This window comes from Squalius cephalus, assembly GCF_949319135.1.
Source record: "Squalius cephalus genome assembly, chromosome: 5".
NCBI classification, from domain to species: Eukaryota; Metazoa; Chordata; class Actinopteri; order Cypriniformes; family Leuciscidae; genus Squalius; species Squalius cephalus.
In genome coordinates this window covers 35,491,239-35,512,676 of record NC_137126.1, presented here as the reverse complement: position 1 = coordinate 35,512,676, position 21,438 = coordinate 35,491,239, and the positions used below count along the sequence as shown (strand labels likewise).

Here is a 21,438-nt window from a genome sequence, read left to right as displayed (position 1 = left end):
ATACATTTCTCATGTCTGTGAGGCAGCTTATACACTGGGTTTCGGTTCATTTATGAGACGAGCTCCATTTCACAAGTAATGCAATCGCGCCAGTGCCTCCATGTCCTGATTATATTGTCTGCTATATTTGCTTCTTATTTATTAAATCCAGGCAACTGGTTGATGAAACATTGATTAAAATTAAGATACAATTTATACAAAACGAAATTCACTTTAAAGAAAGGCTTTCCGCAAAAAAATAAAAAGATCTTTCTGAACATTTTTCTATTCATCAAAGAATCCTGAAAAAATTTAAATAACTGTTTTCAACATTGATAATAAATAATGCTTTTTGAGCATCAAATCATTCTGAAGGATCATGTGACACTGAAGACTGGAGTAATGATGCTGAAAATTCAGCTTTGATCACAAGAATAAATTATAATTATAAATTCAATTGTTATAATATTTAACAATATTACTGTTTTTTGTTGTATTTTTCAAAACTTTTGACTGGTAGTGTATGTGTGTATATATACATGAGTAGCCTATATCAAACAAGTAGCCCTCTAGACTATTTTATCCCTTCAGGGAGCCCTCACTCACAAAAAGGTTGGTCCACCCACCACAGTTTCACAAAAAAACATTGCTTCTAAAACATTGTATTATGACATTACCTAACTGCAACCTAATGCTTTGACTTACGTGGTTTGCCTCACAATGTTGTTTTATTTCATTTCTACCATTTACTCTATTATTAGAAATTCTCCTCCAAATTATTTTCACAAAGACTGATACTAGCCTCAACACCACACACATTTTGTGGCTGTCAATGTCTTGCCAGTCTTCTGTGTCTCAGGAGAACTAAGATTGAAATATTCAGCATTTGAGAGAGCAGTTATATCTGACTATAAATCCATCAAATCTATTCAGAGGAGGAGGAGAAGGTCACACATTCAGGGTTCTATCCCCTCAGTACATCAGCCCACAGCAAACTCAATGAATAGAAACCTATTAGCATATGCATACTGTATTACTGCCGAGACTGCGGAGGGATGGGGGCCAAATAATGCATGAGGTGCTGCTGTCTCCATGATAAAACACATCACTGAATTATATAAAGCAGCAAATTTAAGCAGTCCAATGTATTTAGAATGAGATATGAGACACAGGTATTAGGCAGTCGAAACCGTGCCGCCCAGACAAGCTCTGATCTAAAGCTATTCCAAAAATCAGCACTGCATAAATGCATTCATTTACATGGTTATAATCAGTCTACAGTCTGCGTACACAAATACCCATGAATTCACATTGCTTCTACTCTTTGTAACGGATCACCTATTACTAAACACTGTTTCTAAAAGAAATTTCCATTTAACACACTCTGATGCCATTAAAACTCTCAGGGAGAAAAATATGTCAGGTAATTAAAAGGCAAGGCGGCCTCCTTTAATGAAAAGTGCCGGGTGGACCATCAACTTTTACATTTGACTTGAGATAATTGAGGCTGATGCAATAATTTTTTTAATGGACTTTACAAAATAGCTCAGATCTGGTGAGCGGTGGGCTGAAATTACATAGTACAGACAGACGCACATCATCAATCTGGACGTGTCTTAGAACAAATACAAAAGACCCATAACGCAACAGAAGGAAAATCACAAAGAACTTATGGATTTCTGAAGCAACTACAGGCAAAAAAAAAAAAAAAAAAAAAGATAATACACAGATATCTTTACTGAAAGCATCAGTATATCATTATGTTTTCTTACTGAATCGAAAACCCTAACAGATTACAACTGAAAATTTGTTGTTAAACTTAAATTTAAAATTAAGTTCCTCATGTAAATCACTATGTAGGCCTAATTTGCACCTTGCCTATTTATGTATTATCTAGGCTACTTCATAAATCGAGTAGTCTTTCCGTTTCCACAGTATAGTACGTGAGTCTACGGTAAAACAGTTAACGGAACGGAAGCAAATAAAAGGGAGAGGAAGATAAGAGCATGTGAGAGAGAGGGTAAATGAGAGAGATTTCACTAACAGGTCCATGTTTCCCCCCTGTCATAAAGGCTAATTTACAGAACGTCCACAGACTCTCCTTCACTTTGAAGCATGAAATTCAGGGCCATCCATGCTATAAATTGCAGGGCTCTAATGAGAGCAAAAACAGGCTCCCTAGACACCAGCCATCAGAGAACAGCCATTTCACAGGGCACTCTACCAAGACTGAGCAGAGGCCATGCTGGTCCGCTACCCCTCGGAAATATATGTGGATAGATAATATTACTTGAAAAACCCAGTGCAGACCTCCTTTTAGTGAGTAAAACGGGAAATGTTAGCTTCACTGGCATCTTACAAAGCCAATTTTGAAGTAACATCTAGATTTGACTGTGATGTTGATACCATGGTGGCAAATGTAAGATGAACTGGGAATTTTCTGATATCACTGGTCTACAGCCAAAATGCTTCTGAAATAAATGTAGTCAAACTTTACTAATTCTGGGTCACTGAGAATGAAAATGATGCTTAAAATTGTTGATTGGTTAGTTTTTTAAAAGATATGCAACTGGGTCAGTATACGACCTTTGACTTGGTTATGGCGCTGTTGTAAATAGAGGCCATGTTGTCAAGTCAAGTCGCGTAAATGTGTTAAGTGTCAAGTGTTAAGCGCGTAAACACAATGGCCAATCAGTGAAATATATGTTGAGTGCGTGAACACATTGGCCAATTTAGAGGTGTTTAAGGATCCATTCAACAGCGCTCAAAATGCTAGAGGAAAATGCTGGTATCGTCACATTTCAGTACCGATTTGGTACCGAAGTCGGTACTTTTGACAACACTGGTTGTAAGCATGTACAGGGAGACGCTGACTTGTTAGGAAAAGTTCAGATGATTAAAATCAGATGATTTCCATAATTCAATAGAATGTGAGGGAATACTAGGGAATACCAATATTCTAGGCTTCACTTTTTATAACGTCATGAGCAATCCAGTTCTCAATAGAGATCAGTGGAGCACACACAAATATTCTCACATCACACACACAAGTTATTTTTTGCATCTTCTTGTGCTTGAACATTTAAATTGGCAAGGCTTCAATGAGTCCAGTTTAAACACAGATAGCAACATGTGCTTGGATGCTATCAACACCCAGGTGATGGCGGCGTAAATGACTGTTCATATTATAATGTAAGATAAGAAGATATGTAAGATATATTATAAGAGTGACTGTTTTGTCCACGTTTTTTTTTTTTTTTTATCATCAATGTAATGTATTGGGAAGCCAGAATGCCACATCCATCGACAGAAACATACATTAGCCGAACTCTGTGTGTCTGTCTTACGCATTATTTTCAACAAACCATATAGATGCATCTTCAGATTTAAGATGAACCGTAGTGCAAGTGCGTGCCGAACGGTACAGTTCGATTTTTTTACAAGAACAGTTACGCGCATAGTATATACATACACCAATGAATACAGTAATAATGCCTCTTCCTACTACAACCCCGCTCCCGGGAACACGCAGTCCATGTTGAGAAGAGGAAGAGTTGTAGTAGTCGAGCACATTTGTGAGTCTGCTCAAGCTGTCGCATCCGTGTTTTTACATGCAATACAGTACGTAACACAAATGCAATAGCATGTCACTCTGTAGGCATCTTACAACAGTTCCCACACGAACGATTTTATAGATTATCATGACAGAATAATGCTAATCAAAGACATATAGATAGTTAACTCCACATCAGCAACATAAATTCATCAACTAACCATTCAGAAACATCCTGTTGTATTCTACATGTTGTCACTTCTTATGTTGTCACTTCTTGAGTCTCTCCATCGTTGTCCGACTCCAGTTTAAACATAAAAGGCAGAACAGTTTCTGACATTTTAGTGCTTGTCTGCATGAGGTAATCGGAACTGCTAACACAAGAGCTCTTGAAGCTCCTCATTTGGATCAGCAGCTCAGATTTGCATTTAAAGGGACACACACAAAACAATGTGTTTTTACTGACCCTCAAAAAGGGACAACTTTAACATGCTGTAAAAAATTCTCTGTCGTATTTTGAGCTAAAACTTCACATACACATTCTGGGGACAACAGAGACTTATTTTATATATTGTAAAAAGGGGCATTATACCACCCCTTTAAGGACAGCAGCAAAGAAATAAACATAAAAATTCTAGAGATGATACCTGCCTCTCCAGTGAGATACGAATGAGTACAGGCATCAATCTCTATCCATCTGAGTGCACAATCCCAAATATGCCACAAAAACGTAGAGGATCAAAGAACACTAGGAGAGAAAGTACAAGAGAAACCCTTTTTAATCTCCCGGCTTCTCCCTCTCTTCACCATATGCTAGAGCTGGAGCGCACACCGCAAATGCCAGAGGCATCCATGTGAGCTCAGCTTAGAAGCGAGAGAAGAAGTGTGGATTGTGCAGAGGAAGTAGAGGAAGAGGACAGCCATTTGCATCCTGGAGAAGTGGCTACTGGTATTGCTTTTGAAGATTATACCTAAACAAATCAATTCCAAACATTAAAACTAGGTGCAATACAACTTCAATTGAATGTCAAAAGTGATCTTTCCATGTTAAAATGATTTAAAGGAATAACTCATAAAAAAATGAAAGTCATTATTTATCTTTCTGTTCTTTCTTCTGTGGAACACACAAAAGAAGATATTTATAGCAGATGTCCAAGCTGATTTTTTGCATACAATGAATGGTGACCACAACTTTCAAACAATATTTTCAGTAAATAACTTAAATTTCAGTCTGTTTCCATGTAAGCTAGTGTATGGCTTCAGAAGACTTAAAGGCACATGGTGCATAAGTAATGTGTGGACTATTTTTTATGTTTTTATGGGGGGGGGGGGGGGGGGGGCTCTGGAGCTCGACAGCCTCTGGTCAACATCAACTGTCACTGTACTCAAGAGAGCAACTCGGACCACGTGCTAAACTTTTAATTTTGTGTTCCAGATAAGAAAGAAATAAAGGTTTGGTGCATCAAGAGGGTGAGAACAGGATTTTCATTCTTGGATGAATATTCCCTTTAATATGACATTCTGACATATGCTTGGTTTCTTGTGTGACATATCACTGGTTTAAAGTCAAAGTTGGATTGGTTACATCAGTTTCACCATGAATTTGGCTGTGAGTGAGAACAAGTAAAATAAATAACTTGACACTCAAAATCTGATGCATCCCACATAGTTAGGGCAAGTAGGAAGTAGTGAAGCCAACAGCCCTGAGATGTGCACACGAAAGCATTACACATATTGCAGTAACAGTAACAAGCTATTTCATGTCATCCTAATCATGTCAAGACTGAGGAATCAAGTGTCACAGATCTAAAACAAGCCGACTGACAGATACTCATTCGCTTCGCTTTGACGTCTCTTTCTAGCACCATTTTGACAAGGGCAAGAATTAAAACAGGAAAAAAAACAAGGAGTTTCTTCACCCGCACTCTCACTCCCTTTTCCTCCCCTACACCCTTAAATATGTTCATTCCTCAAACCAAAAGCTCAGTTGTTCTTCCCCTTCATCTTGCCCATGTTGTCACGACCACAACGGAACGAGGTAATTGGGGTCACATCACTTGTCGCAGAGTTTAATTATTTTCTGATCCACTTCCTGAATATTAAAAAGCAACATCTGGACCAGAGGCTGGGGAGTCGAGCGTTAAAGACTGCTGGGAGAATTGTTTGTAGTGGAAGCTGCGAGGGATTTGCAGCATATGGGAGCGGATTATTAGCGCAGCAGTGGAAGACTGTTGAATTAATGCCACCCTACAAGGTCAAACAAGAGTGTATTCATATGAAAATCATGCCAGACAGTTTTTATTCAACTCTTTTCTTACCCTCTGAGGCTTTCAAAGGTCAGAGATTTTAGCAAAGATAATTGAGAGAATATAAAAGTAAGAGAAGAATGACAAATGAGTTGAGGAAATTCATAATTTTTATTCAGAAAGTTTATTTGAAATTATTTGAGAATCTTGGAAAAATTGGAGGCCTGAAACTGGCTCAAATCCATTTAACTTTAGAACCGTTGTGTCATCTGTGAGCTTTTAAAAGAGACTGAACTGCGTTACAATAGAAGGGACATTTAAAAACCATTTGGGAAGACGTGACAAACAGCTTTATCACAGAAAATACATTAGGCTTGAAGTTTAAAATTCACAATTCACTGCTTGAGTTTATTCCAGAATTTTCCATTCCAAGTTATTTACCTCTATTCCGCCACAGATATGAAGTGCAGTCTCCGTAATAGCTGAAGAGAAAACAGCCTGAATGCTAAAAATGGCTTCAACCCTTCACAAAACTTCCAATCAACCTTTCTCTCTCATCTGAGACAAACTGTTTCACAGAAGACTGTGAGGTGAAGGTGAACATGAGGGGGTCAGACCTTCGTCATTTCCACAGATCTTCTGCATCGCAGACGCACTGCAAATGTGGGAGGAAACGGCAGTAGTTTGATCAGAGCTTCAATACAATACATCTGGCTTCCAGTATGCCACACAGCTGGCCTGAATGAGCCCCGTAACATTATTCACCGATATGTCACGGGTTATGCTCATAAAAGCCTCAGGCTTGCTGACTTCCTCCAGGGGCGCATGGAAAGGGATGCGTGTAATGCTTTCCACTGCCGCAGACAGCCTTGGAGAGTTCAGTAACAGTCCCATCCTATCTGACGGCTCCTCCGAGCTTTCGATGCATATTTGTTCAAAGGGCTGCGCTCTTGCCCTGTTTATGCAGCATGGTTTATTCAAACGATGACACACGTCTCCGATGGGGTGACGGGGCAGAATATAGGACAGAAAAAAACATAGCTGCACCCTACAAATTAATGCCATGAAAAAAGGGCTCAACATGTCTCACATTACCTTATTTTGTACATACATATATTGTCTATTTTACATATTGTGTATTTTTATTTTTATTTATTTGATTTTTATTGTCTGTTTCTTGTCGCTGTCATTCTGTCTGTGCATTGGAAGCTTCTGTCACCAAAACAAATATTGTGTAAGCGTACTTGGCAATAAAGCTCATTCTGATTTTGATACAGAAAACATCTGGTGACAGAGATGATATATCAAAAGATGACATTCATGAGTGGGAAAGAAAGATATCCATATAGGCTAGATTACCACAGACTTGTAATGATTATCTTCCTATAAGATCTGTGCAAATGGTTCTAAGGAAAGCTTTGGCACATTTTACCAGCACACATGTTCGAGCTAATATAAATAAAAAGATCTCATCATGGCAGATAAAAGAAAGGCTTTTATCATGTATACAATAAGATGACTGATGGAATATTCCATTCAACAGATGAAAGCAGAATGTGGATATTTATATCTATATAAATATAATTTATAATGAGAGAGAGAGAGCGAGAAAGAGAAAGAAAGAGAGAGAGAGAGAAAGAGCGAGAGAGCGAGAGAGAGAGAGAGAGAGAGAGAGAGAGAGAGAGAGAGAGAGAGATTTTTGCCATGTAAACCAACTACTTTCAGAGGTCAGATTCAAAAATACCTTACATACATGCATAGTGTAATATGCATACATGAGAAGAAAGTTTTCCAGGCATGTTTACAGATATGTTAGAAAAGCAAACACTGCAGTTACACACTGAAGTGTCATGCTGAGCAACTTCTGTAGTCAGCTGGCTCCGTGGTTATGGCAACATTAGCACTATATATGATGCTAAACCTCATTATAAATTGGTCTTTCATTGTGATTGGTCCTTATTTGTTTTTCTCCTGCTCCAACTGATTCACTGTTCTGTTCATTGTCCCTCTCGCCCTCCCTTCTCTACCCGGCTTTGTGAGTTTAAGTTAGAAAGCTTCTGATTGGGAAGCTTTCCCAAACAATCCTTCACCCGTACTGGGAGTAAACTGAGCTATGTTGCCCTAAGACTTGTGAATTGGCTACTGGCCTTTGGAACACATAGAACAGAAAAGTGAAGATATTATCCTGGCCGTAAAACAATATTTCTCTCAATAATGCCAGGAGAATGAGTTCACACTAGGGCTGACTTTTACATAATGCAAAAGCTAGGAGCTAGATGCAGGATTCACAAGTCGTGCTACAATCGATGGTGCTGCATTTATATTATGAACAAATAAAACATTTCTTAAAGGAACAGTTCAGCCAAACATAAAAAAACTGTCATTATTTACTCACCTTTACTTCGTCCTAATCCCATAGTTTTTTCAAAGGAGCTCAAATGATGTTTTCAAATATTTCTGTTTTCCATGGACAAAAAAATATAACACAAGTTTGGAACAACATGAAGAAGATTAAATAATGACAGACTTTTCAAATTAGATTCACATTCACTTTGATATTGTGAGTATTATATTTGTTCCTATACTGACACACTTGCAAGACTATCAACTATGTCCTAGATGTGTCCAGTATATGTACTCCTGTGCACAAAAAAAGGCTGATGGCAGACTATATTATGATTCATGGTCTGAATCTGCACACATGCGCATATATAGTGTTCCTCCATTCTAATTTAGCATGCCTCAGTAAAAGCCAAAATGCATTTCATCAGTGTTGAAGTAACAGACTTTTAGTTGGTTTGGCAGTAAATAAGGGAAACAGTATGCAAATGAATCAGAGAGGATTTGGCTAAAACATCCGACATTGGGAACATGGTCAGCTTGACAGAAGCTTAAAAAGTCTTGCAACCCCAGAAAGCAAGAGTCATTTCCTGTGGCAGCATGACAGATGAGCTCTCTAACCTGCTCTCTGAGTCTCTTTCTTCCTATGTGCACATCTGTCTTTTAGTGAAGGATGATACCACTAACTTTCTTTTCAATCTGATATCAAGCACCATCAAGTCCGATATCAAACTATCAATTGTCTCTATTAAAATTAAATAAAAATTATGATTTATAAGGATAAAATAGATAATTATGTCCACTGAACATTAAAAAAAAAACATTGACATTAAATAGACTGCAAATTATAATTTTTGGCTCTCCTTTTCTTAACAACAATTATAGAAGGTGTGCACTCATTTAAAATCATCTAAAAAGTCTAAAGTTAAATCAAACACCATAAAAACCCATTAGTCTGATAAAATGTCACATTTCATCCACAATTCAGTCAGATCATCAACTTTATGATCTACTTCCACTAACCAGAATTCACAGTTGAGTTCTGCAGAAACAAGACAATTAGACTAATTAAGACAAGACAAAGCCAATGATTTAAGTAACTCATTTCAATAGGTATCAAACTTTTTCCCAAATATGGATGTCTTTTTATAATTTCATTTACCTACACTACTGTTCAAAGTTTCGGGTCAATAAAATACAGTCAAGATTAAATCAGCATATTAGAATGATTTCTGGCCACTGAAAATGGATTCCATCACAGGAATAAATAACATTTTTTATATTTATACATAAATATAAAAAGAAAACAGTTATTTAAAATTGTAATGATATTTAAAATATATACAATGTAAAAAATATTTTGAACAGTAGTGTATATTGTGATTATGATTCAGTGTTTTATCTGATATATTTTTGTGTTAATTTAATCCTTGTTTAGCCAAGCAAAAATTCACTTCAACATTTAGCTAGGTAGTCAGATAATGTTTCTTTTCCCTGTAATGACCTCTGGCAGGCACCGCTCTCTCCGTTTCTGTGACAGCTTGTGCTTTTCAGCATTTCTGTTTGTGTTCAGATGAGCGGAAGGACAAATAGTTGCTCAGCCATTTGCTAATAAACTTTATTTTTACTTTAAAGATTATATGAAATAATCTTGAAATAAGCTGCATGAAAATTAATTCCTTAATTAAAAAAGAATAAACACTTAAAATCAATGTTTTCATCTGAGAAACCTCTAAATGAAACATCACTATCTTATAAGTACCAATATTTCAAGATTGATCTGCCCATCTCTACTCTGTCCCAGTCCTGCCAGGTTTACACCGTCAGCACACACTGTCCTGTAGGGGGAAATTCACAATCACAGATGTGACACCTCTATATCCAGTCGTCCACTAGTATTCATGTCCAGCTGGTCCAGCGTTCTTCATTTCCCCCTCTCCTCAGCACACACTGGACCAGGCTTCAGAGTTTGCCAAGGAAACCGGTACATGCATAAAGACACAGTGATAAGAAAGCTGGCAGTTCATCCTGCCACATCCAGCCTCTGACAGAGGCTTCCTTTCATTTCCTGCCCAGTCTTAAGCATTAGCAGAAAAGCATTTATCTGACAGCTTCTTTATGAGGCCATTCAGGCAAACCTGCATGTAGCTCAGCAATCCTGTCTCCTGCTAAAAGACTTCAATGGCCATCAAGAGCTCTTCATGTCCCTGAAATACAGTGGGAAGCCACAGATCCAACAGGGGAGTGATACGGTAAACATCCTTTCATTAAAAATTACTTTCTGCAAATATTGATTTAATGTGTGGCAAGCAATGTTCAGACCTTCAATAGATGCATTTTTAAGAAAAGAGAGGCTGCAATAAGATGTTACAGTTAAAACAATGTTTTGTTTGTGCACTATGCAGGGGGGGTCAAAGACAAGCAAAAAATCCTGGTCATTGGGGCTATTAATCGTTTTTTAAAATGTGGTCGATTCGATATCCATTCTCAAAAGCCGCAAATCGATATTTTTTTCCATATAGGATATTTCCGCAAACATTGGACATAGTATCTGATTGATGTTAATCTGATTACTAGTCTTGTCCACTAGATGCCATCCTCATATTTACCTTGCGCTATTTTAATAACTATTTTATACATTTATTACTTTTTTTGTGGTGGGGCCAGTGAAAAATTGAATCATTGAATTGAAAATCTCTAATTGAATTGAGATCTTGTGAATCGGAATCGAATCGGGACATCTGTATTGATTCATGAGAAATCAAATTCTTACACTTTCAAAACTTCAATGCAAAGAAAACAATTGTGTCTATTGCATCGCAAAAACTTCTCCAGTCAAAAAATAGCATCTGTTAAAACTAAGGCCCATAGTTTGTATAACAGCTCCTTTCACGAATACAGTCTTTACAAAAATACCATAGACGCAAGAAGTTTGCTTTAGGCAAATCATATAGCTCTGTCGGAGCTGTTTGCGGTAAGTTTTGCTGCTTTTACAGATTTTTCTATGTAAACATGCGCTAGACGGACTGGTAATGTTACAACTTCTGATATCAGGAAATTGACAGAACTGATTTACCAGTAAAAACAGAACATCGTTTCTTGTGTGAACATTTGTGTATTTACAGGAAAAAATGTTCTGGTAATTTTATGGTATTTTACCAGGATTGCTGTGTGAATGTGTGTAAGGACTAATGTGTACTGTGCACAGAGCCGCATTTTTCTAACTGTGCAAACTTTGTACGCTCAACTCACGCATGTGCCTTAAGTTTATTTCATTCAAAAGAGAAACAGAGAAGACAAAACAAGAACAACAAATTATTTGAGACTGCAACAATGCATCCACGTTGGCGAGCGCTTGTTTGAGGGAGTTAAGAGACACGCAACTCTAGTTTTAACAAGAACAACAAAAAAACTAATACAAACGATTTTTGCATCATTTGAAAGGCTGCGTGTTCGACAGTACACACATAAGCTAAGCTAAGCTTCAAAACTAAAGTACTTTTTCCCACCTATTCAGAGATAAGAATTAATGAGGAAGTCAAGAATTAAGGAAATAGCACCTGAAGTCTATTTATTTAAACAAGGCCCCTGATCATTTCAGACTTATTAGGCTAATTTTAGTGTGGATGAACCTGTCAAAGGCTTTGCATAGAAAGCCTGTGACTAATATAGGCCAAGGCCATCTATATTTGACCCAACTGCAAACCTCCAGACCATTAGTAAGCACAGCAAAACACTATATCTCATTTCACAGGTGAAGAAGTCCTAAAGGCACAGCAGCAAAAAAAAGCCTGTTTTGTTTAAAGTGTCAGAAAGAGAGAAAAATCATGATTGTACTTGGCGCAAAAAAAGCTTGACTAACAAAATAAATAAATATATTGTGAAATGACCTCTTTAGGAGAGCTGGTGTTTGAAATGTATTCAAAATAAAGTCTTAGCTAATCCCCAGCAATTCTGGCACGGCTGTGGTGAGTTGGAGAGAGCGTGGCTTTGCAATGTTGAGCAGAGTGTTTTCAGGGCACTGCTAATTAAACAAACCTTTCCAAAAAGTCATTCCTCACATCATAATTGCATTCGGTACTCAAGGAGGAGGAGAAACCAGCTATAAATAATGATAAAACTTGAAAACATGAAAGTACGTTTTGACTAATTATTGGCCAGATATCCAAATGGCACACCATTGGGAGCACTGAAAGCGGCTCCGCTCATCTGAGCTCAGAGAGAAGATCCATTTCAGAGAGGGCAGAGATCAGGCATGCCACACTGGGGCTCTGGGTCATGCTCCAACAAAGCAGTCTGGATCATTAGGACATTCCTTTCCCACAGCCTCTCCTCCAACAGACAACGCATACAAACATCATTAAAAAAAAAAGACAATTTATCTCAACTCAGCCACGTAAAACTTTGGTTTAAGGGTTCAAAAATTCATTCTTGAAATAAAAGGTTTGCAGGCAACATATGCAAATATATAATTATATAATAAAATATGTTTTGCTGACCAGCATTTTGGATAATAGGCTACAAATAACGAAACAATCTAGAATTGCACAATATCGTGATAATGATATGATTTTTAGCTGGTTATTTATTTAATTTTCATTTGGCATTCAAGTTATCTTGCATTGGTAACAAGCTTTCATGCTTGCGGTTGCCAGATGTCAAGAGTTTAAATTCCCCAATCAAAGCTTTTCTCTTAAATGGATTTATTTTCTGCCCAGTGTTTTACTTCCCAATGTTTCTGCGCAACATGGCAACCCTGCGCATGCACTTTCTCCACACTGAGGGGAAAATAAACACAGATGATCTGAAAACACCAGCAAACATATGCAATCTTCTCTACTGTGGCATTTTGCTCAAATGAAAGCGTAATACAACCAGTCAGTTTTCTTTCCCACAGAGTCATTTGCGCAAATAAATCTGCAAGCAAACCTTATTGATCACTTCTGAACATGAATCTAGACTATACAAAGACTCAATTGAAAGTCATTTTTGTTGTTGTGGTTTTAATAGAAAAACCTTAGCATAATTTGGAATTGTTGGAGTTAATATTAGGCATTTCACTGGTTTATTTTTGAAGAGATGTACCAGGTTTCATAATTAAAAGAGTGATCATTTATCAGATAAATAATACATCAGGAAACTAGTTGAGGTAAAGTAAATTTTCTCTGGATTTGTGCTTATGAAAATTCTAAAATGACAATAATCATGGTTATAATTTTTGCGCAAAATCATCAAGATGGTTATCAGTTTTATCATGTAGAACTAAAATAAACTATGAACTAGTAAATGATCATTCCAAACGTCACCTATCCTGCAATATCAGCACTTTGCACAAATATGCCACTCTGCAGGTGCCCTCTCTGGTATAGCCAGGTGAACTAGCATCAGCTATTTAGTTCCTGTCCTGAGGCACACAGTGCAGTGTTTAACCTCTCTGGATGTTCCAGTGATTACAATTAAGCAGCTCTTATCAAGCCAGGGTTAATCCACACACACCATGACATCCACCGAAGGACAAGTCCCACCAGCCTGCTTGGACGGTGTCATTGGAACAGGGTCAAGTATGACAGGAAGCGTCTCCTCAGCCAAGTAGGATGTGGAGCGAGTGACGGGAGAAAGGGTTGGGAAATGAGAAGGGCATTGGGAAATGACTGGAAATTTCCACCAGATCACATTTTCATAAATCAAGCCCTTGTCCCAGCACAGTGCAGAGCAGAAGGGATTGGGAAAAGAGGATTAGTTGGGTGCAGCCCAAACACAGGAGTTAAAATGTTATCCAATATCATTCATACGAGAACGTGAGGACAGATGGATGGTGACTTTGCTGTGCAAGAGCAGAACAGTGAAGCTGGGGAAGTCTAAAATGACAGTGCTATTCAGAACAGGATTCTTTTGAATAGAAAATATCAAATGATTGACTGATGCATTTTTAAAGAATCTCACTGTATTATCTTATAGCTTCACAGCAAGACACCACTGAGTCAATAAAATTACATAATCAGATTATTGTCAGATACGCCCACCATCATATCTAGCCTAGTTCAAGAGAGGTAAAGGCATTTTGCGCTATCAAGGGAAGGTCCATGGTGAAAAACAACAATCTGAAGCATGTACTGTAACCACCTGTGCTCATTGGTGACATTTATGTGCATCAAATGAAAGTGGCTTCCCATCACTCAACAGTTAACGAGGGACATTTTATTTGTATTTGTTCAGAATGAAACTTCTGAACATCTTAACTTCCGCTGTGCCACAGATTAAAGATAAAGTGTGTAATTTTTCAATATTTTCTCCTGTACCAGCTTAATATTCAGAAACTCTAGTAAGTACCTATACCATTTATGTCCTGCCCAGTGCCAACATTACAGCTCCAATGCTATGAGTTTGTGTATTATAATCAACTGAAAATGGGGAAATGTTGGGAAACTTGTAAAGAATCATAACTTCTGGTGACATTACATGCAAAAAAAACTACACACTTTAGCTGTAAACATTGTAAATATCTGCATCGCTGCTCTACACACAACATGGAAAACAATGAACAAGTCTGTAAAAGGACAATTCGTAACAAAATCCCTGTGTAAGGTGAATCCTCATATGACATAAAATGTCAATTTTATATGTAAAAAAATATATGCACTATTTATATACCTACTGTAACAAATAACAAATATTAAATAAAGAATTGTGCATCATTTTTAACCATTCATTCTTTGTAAAAAAAAAAGAAAGAAGATCTTTTTTTTTCATAAAAGAATAACATAAAGAAACTAATCTGGGACTGTCTTTTTAAAACAATACAATACAATACTTATTTATAAAGCACATTTAAAAACAACCAAGGCTGACCAAAGTTCTACAGAACAAAATAAAACTAACAAAACCACCTTTGGCAGAGGACTGGAGGAAGCCAATACCCTATCAAAGGGTACAAATCATTTTACAGCTAACTAAGACCTGACAGCATTCAAAGCTGAAAACTAGGCTTATTTTCAGATGCATTTTGAATGTGATGCTGATAAAATCTTTAAACAAGCTACTTAACTATTGCATGAGCAATGAAAACTCATTTTGAAGACGTAGAAGCAAAACGTATGCCCGCACCACTCAAACCTGAGGTAGGCCTGACATTTGTTAGACCTTCACAATCCAACAAACAGTCCCACAGCAGCACAAACAAAAGATATATGTGCTCTATACTAATTTTCTGCTCCCTGGAAATGTGTAGTGTACAAATTCTTTTACATGATTTATCAGCTGATAAACCTAGAATAATGTTATTTAGGACAAAAAAACATTGATGCTCTGCTCTGAAATGCCATCAAAAAAGGCTATTTATCAGGAAGGTTTATTCAGAGCAGGTGCCACAAACTGTGCCAAGGAGAGTCAGTATCACCCAGTCGTGGATTTTTGCAGCATACCAAATGGCCTGGGAGAGACGGGGCAAGCAGAGCTATCAGCAGGTGTGTGGCCATAAAGAGTCATTCACCCTCACAGGGAAACCTCTCACTGTCTCTTCTTTTCATCCAATGGCCGTTTCGCTCAAAGTTGGTCAAACAAACCGACAAAACTATTCACTGTTATCATACCGGATCACGACGTACGTATAACAAGTAATTGTTAGGTACGACTATTGCCACAGCTATGATTTGCTTAATATATTTTACTATGACTGCAAAGTGCAAACTAACACTATTAATTGGCTTTGATCAGACATGAAGCATTTTATATATTTATTCAGATAAAGAATGTTTTTTAAAAATAAGAGACTTTTTTGCTACCATACAACGTTTTTATGAAATCCATTTTTTCACAAATCCATTTTTCATCACGGTCTAAACTGCCAGATCAACTATTCATTTTCTTTCTGTGTGGGCCTCTGAGTGAGTTCACGTAGTGTAACAGCGTGCGTAGCGCTTCAGTGTTGTACGTCAGAGCGTAGGCTCACTATTGGCCGACGCTGGTCATGTGTATGATGCGTGACGTACAACCCAGAAGCGCTGTGCTATGTGAACTCACTCTGAGGCCCACACAGAAGAAAATTAATAGTTGAATAAAGTCGTTATTTTTGGGGTTTTTGCGCACAAAAAGTATTCTCGTCGCTTGATAAACTTATGGTTGAGCCACTGTAGTCACTTGGACTATTTGAAACATTGTCTTTACTAACTTTCTGGGCCGGCAAGTTTCAATTACACCTATGGAGGAGTGAGACAGCTCTCAGATTTAATCAAAAATATCTTAATTTGTGTTCCGAAGATGAACGAAAGTCTTACGGTGTTGGAACAGCCTGAGGGTGAGTAAATACTGACAGAATTTTCATTTTTGGGTGAACTAACCCTTTAAAAAAGCCGTTTTTTAACCATTCAAAGTACAATGCAATATTGTTCTGGGCTGTCAGAATACACCCTTTCTTTGATCACTGTGTAAAATTCACTATGTAGTGAAGTGAATAGTGAACTAGTCAGTGGTTTAAGACACGTGGGCAAAATGCCTAAATCGCTTATGTTCTCTCATGCATCTCATGAGTTCAGCACTGTGGTGGTGAGATGTCATGATAAACATGAGCAGTTTTCCTCAGCATCACGCTGACTCTTACGTCATTACTATAGCAACCAATGCAGACACACCAGGTATAGGCTAAACAACACTGTCTGAACAAGTGAATCAAATCACATGTAAAATGACAGTAAGGACCATCAGACCTAAAGATCGGATTTGAAAACCAAAATGGATTTGTGTGCACTGTGAACAAAGCCTTAGTGTATGTGTGTACATCACAGAACCAGCCCTAAGTTGAGATTCAGTCAAAGAAAAGCTTACATAATGAAGACACTTCATTAACATGAAATGACTCTGAGTTCCAGGCAGGAGGCACTGAGGAATTTACATTCCATAGTTATTGTTCCAAAGAACAGGGGCTTTACAGTCAAGGCCAAGACAATCATGGAAAATAGAGATGGCGAGAGAAAAAGAGAAGCTTTAGAGACTTCCCATCAAAGTAGCTCAAACTCGAAAACTTCATAATGATTTCCATATTCTACAAGTGAGATATGAAAAGTTGATAAAAAAACAATCCTTCACACAATCCCTCTCATTATATGGACCCCAAAGGCAACTGACCCCCCAGGCTAAATAAAATATAGAAGTCTCTGCAACATACCATATACTAAACAGTGGACATCAGTAAATATTATATTATATCATATATTATTATATATTATATATATTATTTATATTAATATTTATTAAAAACTAACATTAAATTACTGTTCTTTCACAGTAATTTAATGTTTATATATATATATATATATATATATATATATATATATATATATATATACACACTCACCTAAAGGATTATTAGGAACACCATACTAATACTGTGTTTGACCCACTTTCGCCTTCAGAACTGCCTTAATTCTACGTGGCATTGATTCAACAAGGTGCTGAAAGCATTCTTTAGAAATGTTGGCCCATATTGATAGGATAGCATCTTGCAGTTGATGGAGATTTGTGGGATGCACATCCAGGGCACGAAGCTCCCGTTCCACCACATCCCAAAGATGCTCTATTGGGTTGTCTGGTGACTGTGATATGGCTCAGCTTGTCAGTTAACTACGGCTCTTTGTAGTAAATGGCGCTCCATCTGAAAGCAGGTGATGGCGATTTACTACTAATCAAGGAACCGGCTTTACTGACGAGATGCGCCTAACAATGTCATGCGATATATCGCCCAGCCCTAATATATATATACATACATATATATACACACACACATATATATAATAAATTCAAGTGTTTCAGTTTTAATTGTAAATTGTAAGCAGCATAACAATTTTCAACATTGACCGTCAATTTATACCAACGAACTATCGCATAGGAACCACAACTGAGTACAATTATGCTGCTGGACCCTCAACTCTTTATCACTTTATTTATTTGAGCCAAATTTCTTGTCCTTCTGATGGCTTAAAATAACTGATATTTAAAATTCCCTACCCACTTCCTGACGAATAGCCTACCCTGTGAAGTCCACTTCGCAGGAAACTACCAGCCAATGGGAACGTACCTTGAGGCTCATCCTGTCTTCTCTGTACGAGAGCCCTTTTTGCAGACTCAAGCTCAGCTCTGTCAGCTCTCATCCATCTGACTGAAGCAACATCACAATGTGATGAACTGCAAAATGCTGAAGAACAATAAAACATAAGCATATGCTCCCCACTGGCCTGCTTTGCAACACTGTTTTGTTGCTTTATGAAGCTCTATAAATGCAGCAAATTCTCTCCTCCTGATGCAAGAAGCAGCAAAACAAATGTGACAGCATCCATCCTTGAATTACATTAAAACAACGTTTTCAAAAACATGTATGACTTATTTAAATTATAAAATGGAACAAAGGGTAGCTCTTTGCATAGATCTGAAATTCTCCTGACAAGCAAAGCTGCTCAGTGTGCCATGAATGACAGCACTGCCTAATTTAACAAGCTCCCATCTCAACTGGGGTAAAAGAGTTTAAAGAACAGGAAAACTTAAATAGATCACAGAATTGTGTTAACATGTTATCAATATGACACTAAGCTTTGTCAATAAAACAGTAGGCCTACTACAGCTAGTAAAGTGAATGTCATTGTCAAGTTAAGAATTAATTAGCCAACATGCAAAGTTACACAGATATATAGGCTACATCAAACTAAACCTAACTAAAGGATGAAGAGATAATGAATACGAGGCTTGATCACTCACCCACTAGTCTGATATGCACATTGCTTATTACATGAAAGCATCTCCTTAAAAAAACTGATCATGAATAGTTGTATTACTTCATAAGACGCTGCAAATGCACATCACATCTCACTCCAGCTATCTTTTCACACTGCGTTTAACCCATAGACTGTAAAAAAATAGGTTTAACCCTTTTACAAAAGAACGACATAATTGGAATCGCAGCCATTTTGACGAACGAAAAAAAAAAAAACATAGACAGCCAATCAAAATTCACCGGACTTTAAAGCGCGCGCTGCAATTGTGTTCGCAGAGAATATACATGCGCGCGTTTATTATAAACAAAACGTTTGTCCGTTGGTGTGGACGCTTATACTTATCATTATAGTTACCGTATTGTTCTTCTTGTGAACAACAGGCCTTAACACTGGGTTTTGAACAAAGACTTTGGTTTTGAATCCTTTGAGTTAGCATAGAATTGCAGTGTCAAAGGTAGCTAACGTTATACAGAGTGAAATATTTCGGTTACAGTGAGTTGTTAAACATCAGCCACTCAATAATAAACTTAGCATCGCTTACCTCATTAAAAATGTATACGTTTTGTACTGTAGCAGAAACTTCCAAACGCTGTTTAGATTTAGCGTCTAACTTACATTTCACATTCTATCAAACAATCGCTTCCCAAAACAGGTCGCGCGCACGTCAGCTGTGTTGAGTGTGTTCGTCCAATCAATGTTACTGACCTCATGAATATGCAAATAAGAACGTTATTTTACTGTTTACAAATTCACAGTAGCCAACAGTGTGAAATTTCACCATGATTATTTACTAATGCAGGCTAACGTTTGGGCAGTGTGGACCCACCCCCACATCTCAAAATCCTCAAAAACCCTTAAATGTAAGGGGAAAAAAGTAGCCTATATAATGTCAAAAAAAAATCATAATGTCGACCTGTTGGGATTCAACCAGAAGATGCGAAAATTTCTATTTAAACGTGCCATTTCAAACACTTGCCCAGACAAGTCCCTATAATTTATAATTTACAATATTTTGATAATGATTTAGGCCTATTCTAATACATTAAAATAAAAAGCCGTTCTAAAAGATCGTTACTACTCTACTTGAAGCATAAAACAGAACAAGATAACTCTTCTATTAGAATGATATCTTTGTTACACCTGAAATCGCGCCATATGCGCTGCCAGGAATCCCCTTTCTGACAGATGCAAAAAGCCTTGAAATGAAGGCTAATTCAGTTCTCATAAGTAACCAAACCAGAAACACTTTATTCATATTTGTTCGCATAATTCCAAATAATTCCCTTTAATTTGATGCTCTGGGTGTGAGAAAACTGATAAACGCTTCCTCGTGCGCTTCCCCAATCATAATCATAATCAAAAACGAGCACGATCGAATTAAAGGGCTGCATTTCACGAGCGCGCGTGTTACTATCAAGCATGACGCGCTGCCTCAAAACAACGAAGACAAATAGCCTACCAATTGTAGCCAAGTGATACGTCCTCAAATGCTTTAAAGTAAACTATCACGAATTCATAATGAGATATCTGCAAACGCACAAAAACAAAAATGTATGTAATGTTTGTGCAATTAGAGCCGAGCAACTGCTCTCAATTGATAGTCAATAACCTACGCGAATCGCTCGATCAGTTAAGATACGCGTACACGCGAATTGAGTTGTAGGCTACACATATAACCTAACGTTAGTGGTTTGTGAAATAAGTTATAATGTCGAGTTTAAATGATCACAGATAAAGAATATTGCTGCGCAAAAGAAAGAGTAATCTTACCTGTATCCTCTCTGTGAGTTGTGTAGGGACAGCAGCAGCAGCACCAGAAGCAGTAGCAGCAGCAGTTCAACTTGTCAACAGTATCAGCGGATGATTCCACGGTTAGCTTCACGCATCTCCGCGAGAAAACTCACTGCGCACTTTTTCGAATCAGCCGTGTTATTATTCAAAGGATATGTCTCATCGTCAATGTAAATAGTGGACGTGTAAAATGCCACGATGCTTTCCATCTAAACAACCAAAACCCTGTCAGTGTTATTGGATTCTTCCGAGGATGGCTTTGCACACTACTACAACAGTACAGAGCAATACTCTCTGATACAGACTCTACAGAGATAGTGCAACGTTTTTTAAAAAGACAAATCTGTCTATTATTATTAAGACCCAACCAGCAAAAATAAACAAATAAATATATATATATATATATATATATATATATATATATATATATATATATATATATATATATATATATATATATAAATAAACAAATTACGAAATGTCAATGAAAAACAATAAAATGCGCAAATAAATAAATATCATAGGTCAAACATAATCTTTACACAAATGGTGATTTTTATTTATTTATTTATTTATTTATTAACTCATTTAGGCTATTTAATACATGCTATAATCTAAAATAATAATTCTTTATTTCATTCCGATTTCCAGTATGATAAGGGAGGGTGGTCAGTTTACTCCTATTGGTTGGTTTGGTTTGGTGTTCACAGAGCCATAGAGATGGCTTTGTGTGTTCCATGTAATGCCAGCGCCACCAACAAAATACACG

At 37.3% G+C, this 21,438-nt stretch overlaps 1 protein-coding gene across 4 annotated transcripts in view; it reads right to left on the bottom strand.

Annotated features, from left to right (window-relative positions):
• arvcfb (ARVCF delta catenin family member b) overlaps positions 1-20,965 on the bottom strand; it is a 198,877-nt gene extending 177,912 nt beyond the window's left edge. The window contains exon 1 of one of the 4 annotated variants that reach the window (XM_079870339.1): positions 20,649-20,965. The gene's annotated coding sequence lies outside the window, so the exon portion shown is untranslated. Of the gene's footprint in view, positions 1-18,187; positions 18,263-19,419; positions 19,523-20,648 lie in introns of those variants that run through there. The other 3 variants (XM_079870347.1, XM_079870342.1, XM_079870303.1) reach the window with 3 other exon arrangements.
• Positions 20,966-21,438: the final 473 nt, after the last annotated feature.